Source organism: Ixodes scapularis, unplaced genomic scaffold, assembly GCF_016920785.2.
Source record: "Ixodes scapularis isolate PalLabHiFi unplaced genomic scaffold, ASM1692078v2 PGA_scaffold12__126_contigs__length_90152505, whole genome shotgun sequence".
Taxonomy (NCBI): domain Eukaryota; kingdom Metazoa; phylum Arthropoda; class Arachnida; order Ixodida; family Ixodidae; genus Ixodes; species Ixodes scapularis.
The window spans coordinates 25,874,756-25,883,384 of record NW_024609838.1 but is presented as its reverse complement, the minus strand read 5'-3'; the positions used below and the strand labels follow the sequence as shown (position 1 = coordinate 25,883,384).

General features: G+C 41.0%; 1 long non-coding RNA gene across 1 annotated transcript; it reads right to left on the bottom strand.

Annotated features, from left to right (window-relative positions):
* On the bottom strand, positions 1-7,869 carry LOC115326147. The gene is made up of 3 exons (XR_003919580.2): positions 7,813-7,869; positions 4,077-4,241; positions 1-439 (listed from the first exon to the last, which is right to left on the bottom strand). It is a non-coding gene; the product is annotated as an uncharacterized LOC115326147 (long non-coding RNA).
* Between the last annotated feature and the right edge of the window lie 760 nt (positions 7,870-8,629).

Sequence of the window (8,629 nt, the reverse complement as noted above, 5' to 3'; positions counted from 1 at the left end):
ACACGACCGCATGTTGCGGTACGATGCTCATACAGATTGAAACAGGCAGGGGTGGGGAGTAAACCCAGGATCTCTGGATTTGTTTGTTTACAACTTTCACTTGTGAAAAGAACACCGAAAACAAAAAATGGATGTTGTGCTTGCGCTAACTGTGTCGTCTTCTGTAGAGAAAAATATGGGGCGCTATCTACTGCTGCAGCCAGGCAATGGGGACACAGGCACCCACCTGGTGGCCCTTTGCTTTACACCGGCTGCAGCAGTGCACCTTAAAAACAATAAAAGGTGCACAAGCCCTACAACGGACGTTTCCAAAAATTTTTTCTAAAGCCTTGCATAAAACAAAGGACAGACACTGAATCCCGCGGACTCGACAAACATGGTAGAGGTCCACAGCAAGTTTGCAGAGGTTTACCTGGTTGCCCTTGCTGAGAAACAGGTGCTGAAAAATCAATAAGTGGAGTAAAGAAAAAAAAAAAAAAAAAGCTGACCAATAGTTTATTTCTGTGAAGGGCATGGCACACATTTGTTTAAGGTTCTAACTAAGGTTATGTGTTTTCGAAGTTGTCAGGTGCAAACATACGAATCTACCACAATTTTACCAGATGTTTTTCTGATTTTTTTCGAGTTTATCTGGAAACGCAAAAATCTTACTTATAAATAGGGTTCCATGTTTTCGGATAAATCTGAAAAGCTGAGAAAAACACCTGCCGGGAAATTTTTTGTCAATTCGGATTTATCCGTAAAGCTCAGAATTTCAGTGTGCCCTCCCCCCCAAGAAAAAAACAAGACGATATTATACAATTAAGCGTGATCAGCACACAGGGTCAATGGTCCTAGGGAATGCCTGTGCCTCCAAAGGTACCTTTCAAATCTCGAATCAGTCAAAAGGGGTCTACCGCCTATCTAGTCAAGGTTCATTCAGGACAACAGGTCACTGAACTTTCTGGTCACGAAAAAAGCCACTCTTTTAATTTTCAGTTTGGGCGATACTATTTGTGCTTTCGAGGAAGGAGAGGTCGTGTTTTTGCAACTGTGAAAGCTATGAACCATAGAGGTTGCATAAAGCGGGGAAGAGTGATAGTTGAAACTGCTCTATTACATCCTTTACCACTCCACCTTGAGCAGCCACAAGGTAGGATGGGATGAATATCGGCTTTCCAGCGGCTACCTCCAGGAGTTTATTGATTTTAAAATATTGATGTTTATCGCAGCAACATTTGTGTGCAACTTTTGTTGTGGGACAAATTAGCGTTGCCAATGGTGATGGTACCAATGCTGAATCCAGCTAAAAGAATACTAATAGATACATCTTTTTATCGAACATATGTTTACACCCGGGTAAACATATGCTCAAAGCAGTCTATGGCCGTTGGCAATTATTCTGAGGCCCACCATCACTGACAATATTATTTAAGTAAGTACACAAGGTGGATACAATAACTTAAAAATGTGTGACTCAATCATTCACTATACAGGGCGTTTAATTTTATTATGAACCGATTTAAAAAAAAGCAGTGTTACAAGTAAGACAAATGCCATTTTCATTTTATTTTTTAGCCTCGGCAGACATTAGGTGAGGGGATAATCGTCATGGTAAGTAGGCTAATGAATAAAAATCTGTTAACTTTTTAATTATTGGTTTTGGGGTCATGTTGCAATTGCAGTATTCATGGCAATGACTATTAAACAACAGACCAATTGAAAAGAGTAAAAAAAAAATGTAGTGATTGTTAGATATATATCAATAAGCAGGGCTTATTGGTGCGAATGGCGCAGCAATCGCATCACTGTAAAATGAAAGAACTCCAAGCCCACTGCAAGAAGCAAGCTTTGTGAGGAGAGTGTATTTCACTGGTCTTCTCTGCGTATCGCTTGTTGCCTCGCACCCCATCAGGCTGCTTCGACTGAGCTTGGAAGAATGGCTGCTTCTGATAAAAAATTTGATTGCAGTGCTTTCTATTCAAATTGCTTTGCTTCGTATGAAGTGTAAAAACAATCTAAAGAGTAGCTTTGCATGCGAAATTGGAAGCAGGAATGTCTGGGTGACTCATAATGCAATTAAGCAAACACTCTTGCACGAATGGGCACTCAGACGGTTGTCATCCGAGTTCTTTTTGTTCATTACATTGCTGTTTTCCTGCCGTGTGGCACAAAAAACATCAATGAGGCCTTTACAGCGAGGCCTTATATGTACTATACAGTGGCGTAGCCAGGACTTGTTTTCGAAGGGGGCTGAGGTGGCTGGGATGTCCATTACTTGGGGTGCGGAGAGGGCGAGGTGGGGGGGGGGGGGGTCAAAATGCATCTGGATATTATAGGGCCGGCTGGATATCGGGGGGGGGAGAGGCTAAAGCTTCATAAGCCCCCCCCCCCCCCCCCTCCCTGGCTACGCCCCTGGTACTGTAGATAATGTCACTTGATGACCTGAGTGGAAACGATGCATCTTGCTTCTCAGGTATAGTATGAATGATGACACCTTGGTGTTTCTAATTTATAGGGTCATTGATTTCATACCAAGCCATTCTCATATAACTCACCGTTGATTCCATTTGTCTGCATTAACCATTCGCAGAGATTGTGTCGACAGCCAACTGTTCGGAGAATCGTTGTGGGGAAACCATTGCTGTGCTTTGTTGAAAGCTTCATCTGCCCAGCAAAGCAATTGTCAAGCTAAAACAAGAGCTTGAGACTGTTGTATTCTATCCTGCTGCTGTCCAGTTTTAAACATCTTTTATATAGTTGTATATAAATCACTGAAATGTTGCTGCATTTATATGACAGTGTATTGAATGCTCAAAAGACATTTAAAAAATGCCAGCGGCTGATTGTGATGATAGAAATAGGCGGCTAAGCTCTAAGAGATAAAGTTTGCTACTGCAATTGGAATATGGCATAGACCATCCTCGTTGAATAAATTATATGTCAGTCTGGATATATAGAAAAAAAAAAAAGTATATAAAGAGGCTTAAAAAAATTTTTGAGCCCTTCCACTTCACGATTTCGAGGACAGCATCTAAAACGACCTCTCGGTTGACCTTGAGGACGATGCCCAGAGATGATAACAAGGGATCAGGACCTCACTATCTGATAATGCCAAGGAAGGGTGACTCACACTACTTGCCCCCTCGTTTTAGTTTTATTTAAGCATACTTGCGACGACCAATGGGGAGCTTTCTGCCAACATCTGGGGATGCATTTTTTCACCAAATCCTACCGCATAACAACTTCGCTGTAAAAATTAAGTGGAAAAAAAGAATATTTTTGCTCCACTGCCCGCACCCCAAAGGTCTAGTGAGAATGACTAATGTGTACAGTTATCGTACAGTGTAAGGCTCCAAAATGGCGGCATGGATATGGATGAATTTGACCGCCACGGTGTGGAGCTTGGGAGTTTTGGTACTCTGGAAACCCATTCAGTGACTCTAGTGGGTACGAAGACAGCAGAAGTGGCGATGTGACTAAAACGACTATAGTGCAATTAACTTATAACGATACCACACATAACGATGTACCGCTTATAACGGTCAGTTTCTAGAGGACAATTCATTTTTGCGTGGGGTATCCAGCCCATATACAACGACAATCGGTTATAACGATTGCATTTTCGAGTTTTCTCATTAGCACTCTAAGTGGATTGCACTGTATGTCACTCTTTAAAGCGTCATTGTGCTGCATTTTTTTTAAATTTTAAATTGGGCTAAAAAACATAAAATTGTATGACTTAATATCTCAAAAACCATTACATTTCTACAAATTATTTCAATTGTAATTGCCATCAATACTGCAACTGCAACACGACCCCTAAAGCCAATAATTAAAAAGTTTATTAACAGGTTTCAATTAATTAGTCAACTAACCATAACGATTATACCCACAACTAATGTCCACCGAGCCTGAGATCACGGTGAAGGCGGCACTCGTCTAACTTTCACCCCCCCCCCCCTTTTTTTTTTTTAAATCTGTTTGAATCAATCATTGTGTATATTGGACCAACAGAGTATTTAAAGGCTCTAGAAAATGTGTCGCATGCAACTCAAAAGCTAAATGTGTCAGGGATGTGAGTGTTATGTACTTACATCAACAGTCAAGATGGTGACGTTGAGGGCAGCCAGCTTTTGTACCAGAAGGCGGTTTAGCACAAGCCTTTCTCTCTCTCTGGCTGCCCCGACAAGCCCACCTCTCGGTATAATCTTGTACACCAGCACGTGCCGTGTTGACTTCATGAGCCCGACAATGAAATCCTTGGAAAAGAAAGAACATCCATGTATGCACGTGACAAAGCAAAGTTATTTACTGCTGCTATTCAGGTTAATGGACTACATAAACTAGAGCACTTTGCTACTTCAAAAAGTAGTAACCCAAAGCTAGATAACAAGACAACAAAGGCATTCCCGACAAAATGGTGAGCTAGGTTACCGGTGCACGATTATAAAATTTAGCGCAATAAAAAAGACCTATCTAATCATCTTGAATAAATAAAACTAAGCTGTCAACCAGGAAAACCTCTTATTTGTTGTTTGAGATGTGATGATGACCAGAGAAATCTAGAATTTCCCCAGAGCAATAGTACTTGTGGTGAAATCGCTTTGCAATGTAAATGGAAGGATTAACTTTTGTGAGATTAAAGAGCAAGATTAATGCCACTCCAAAATATTATGCTTTTCTCTACCTCATTTCTCCTACTCCACTGGAAATGTCTGGAGATTAGAAGAAGCCACTCAAATGATAGCCTCTTACAAATGTGCACTTTAGTCTTGTGAATGCAGCTACACCAATTCGAATGTTCAATTAACCTAGTTCTGTGAAATGAACGCACCATCAGTGAAGTGTGAAAGAAAAGCCACACGACATTTCTTTTTACTGATTGCTGTGCAAAAGAAATCATTGGTTATTTTGCACAGCACAATATGACACATGCACTCTGCATTAGACACACCCGATATATATACCATTAGTAAACACATCTATCACCATACCTGCAACTTGCACAAGTTTAACAAGGTGATGTTATATGATCCCCTCAAACGGTCTTAAAGCAACAAACAAAAGTTTCAGAGCACATGTGTATATACCGTAAACGACTTAATTTTTGCGGGCTTAAATTTGCGCAAATCAGGCCAAAGCTGAAAATTTGAAATAATTTGCGGGTTCTAATTTTCGCGAATTGAGTGTAGCTTCTATGGCGTTCATATATTTCCCGAATCGTTTGCAAGACATATTTTTCGCGAACTGTAGGCGATTCGCGAAAATTAGGTCCTCGCGAAAATTTAGTCGTTTACAGTATACTGTTCTTTTATTTGTTGTATTAGAAAACACTAAACTTAACAGCAGAATTTGTTGAAATTTTTGCATTGCCTTGTGCAACAGAATGTGCCTGCTCTGCCTTTCCAACCATTGCACCCACTCAAGTATAGCACCATTGGAATATGGCACAGTTAGATTCATTGAAAACGAAAATATAAATTTTGTTGTTTAGCTGCATGTTTTGATCTGGATGAGCATTGTACAGTCATGGTACAATCTGCAGCCAGTACAACAGCAGTCCAACTCCCAGGATATTTTGGCAATTTCTCGTTGCCAAAATATCCAATATTTAGTTGCACCGGTGTACATGTGAAGTGCCAACACACTCTCAATAGTAAAGACCATCTTGATATTCTGAAGCACCGCATGAAATTGAATAAATTTACAGCGCATAAACAAATGGTACGGTGATGCTTTGAGGGGAGTGCATAAGTTAGTTCCACATGTTACAAAAATATGGGATTCTCCATGAAGGTGTGGCAGGCTGGTGGATGTTTGGTGCAAATTTCAGCTGTAAACATTATGAAAGAAAAAAGTTGCCTCCATTAAAAGGTGGGAAGGACTCTGACTTCAAGTTAAGTAAGCTGATGCCTTTCCAGACAGCGCAGAATGAATGTCAGAAAAAGCATCACAAAAATGCAGTTATTTGTAAAAGTAGCAGAGTACAAGATATCGTTGGCTTGTGGTTTCAGCTAAATGTAGGTCAAACTTTGAGATGCATCAACGACTGACTGACTGAACACAAACACAATGTAAAGAACAATGTTTCCAACTCAGAAACTAGCTAGGGATAATCAAGAATATTTTAAATGTAAGGCAAACTGGTCTGATAGAGAAGTAGTTCACAAAGAGTTAAATGATAGGAAACTGCTCAAATAGTAATCCGGGAAACTGTAACATTAAAGGGATGGTGAACCGAAATTTGGATTTCAGAAAGCTCTACAATCCCTACAACACTACTCGTAAAATGACATCTCGGATGGATAGCCGTATTTTCGGAAAAAGAGGTCGAGATTGAACGAGGCCGACGAGGCGCGTGACGTCAAGATATCTCATTTCCCCCTCTCTTCGCTTCGCACCCTCAAAGCGGCAAGGCGGAGAAGACGCCGAGGCCACTCCCTCTCCTTCTCGAAGAAACAAGATGTAAACATATCTGTCAAATGCGCCTCTTTTTTTTTTTAAATACAGTCATTTGTCCGAGATATTTCTGTATGAGTGATGTTTTGGCGTTCGTAGCATCCCGTTGCACGCTTTTGCCGCCGTGTTTTCTGGAATCCAGATTTCGGTTCAGCATGCCTTTAACACCACCATGCTGCTTCGGAAGAAATGAGTTTCCTAAGAATATATATATTTTTTTTTAATGTTTACGAGATTATTTTTGTTAGCACGATATGGGAAAGCACTAATATCCGAGCTACTTCTGTTTTGCGTGCGTTTGAACTCAAGTATACTCTTTTGTTTGTGCAAAAGTTCCTACCCTTATTGAATTTGTTGGAGTGCCTGACTTTGAAATGTGAACGATAAGGCCCTTGGTGATGGGACAATATTTTGACGGATGCCGTGTGGGTGCGAGTCAAGATTAAAGGAAGAATAAACATGTGGGACACACTACACAACAGCTCTGAAAGATGTTGTGTTATCTTTTCTAAATGTTTATTCTTTCTTTAATCTGGGACAATATAGTCGACCTTTCTTCTTTTTATGGTGCTGCAGAGGTGATTTACTTGTCTGTGGATTTGACGTATTTTTAATTTTCTTTTTTTTTGTCCTCTGGCTGCTTACTATTTTCCCTAGACTCGGGGTTTATCATCATGTTATAGTTAAAATTATTTCCCAACCAGAACACATTTTCCATTTTACTTGAAAAGGGCACATTCACAAAGACAATTTAAATTTTTAACATTTCATCGAGGAACTATTTTTCTTCTAAATCTTTGCAAAATAACTGCAACGCCTAGCCACAACTTGGGCGTCAGTAACTTCCGTTTTTTCTTTCGAAGGAAGGCACGATGAAATCCCAGGGATGTCCTATGGTGTACTGCCTGGAAAACCGCTTCAGAAAAAAGCTACGTGACGCACCTTGGCGAAACCCCAGGAGCAGCAATCCTCTCCATATTTCAAATTTGTTGCTTGTGGCACAGTTCAGACTTTGTTTATTTTGTTTCAAGATTTTTAAATATTAGTGTGCACCAGCTCGTCTGCGTTTGGATTTCAGTGGCATTGGCACAATATTGGCATTAATATCGCGATGCACTTATGTGAGGGGAATCTAAATATATACATACAACCATTGAACGCATATTCGTCGGAGACCGTCATCGAAAACGAAAAAATACGCGCTTAAAAATTATTACATATGGTAAGCTGCATGGGAAAAAACGGGACGGACAAAACAAAGCTCCATGCTTTTTGGAGCTTTGTGTTGCGTGTCCCGCTTTTCCACTGCTCCTGCATTACAGCCCGCCTGCACATTTGCTTTAGTTTCAATAACTTAATGATGATATTCACCTTTATTCGCGTGGCTATATCGTCGGCGGAGTCCCCGTTGAAAAGGTCGTTTCCACCGATATACACGGCAATGAAGTCCTCGGCGTGCAGGTGCAATTGTTCAACGTACCCGGGCAGCGTACGTGTCGATGCACCCGGGAAGCTGAAAGTGCACACTTGCACACTTGGGACAAGCCGCAGTCGATGGCGTTCCAAAAACTTCAACTGGCTATCCCCGACGATAGCACCTCGGAGTTTCATGGCGGCGGCGTCAGCGTGCGATCAAAAGGTAGCGAAAAACCGTCGAAACGAGTTTGAAAAACGGCACGTAACTAGTGATGGGACGAATCTTTATCCGAATCGAGATTCGGGGCCGAATCTGAAGATTCGGAAAGATTCGGAAAAGTAGCCGAATCTCAAGCGATTCGGAAAAGTTCGGAAAGATTCGGAGCGTTGTCATGGTTGCCAAATCACGTTGATGTGTGTTTCAACTTTTCGTGATATTAAATTCAATAAATTCTACAAAGTGCGCGAAGTAATATTGTAATATAATATCAGAGTAATAAATAAAATGTTCCGCTTTGTAAATATTATTTTGGATGTTTATCGAGAACGGTAGCCTAGCCAGACATCGCGGAAAAATTGGTTTCGGTTCCGGATCACGACCCAAATAGGCATGTTGTTGCACGCACGTGGAAATACAAGCGCATGTCTTCATCGCCGCAGGAGATCGATGCCGTACATGCTGTTCGGTACAGACACATTTCGTGCCCATAATTACTGTTGCAGTGGCACACACCACATAAGTGAGTATGCTCGATTCGATTATCTCCAGCGA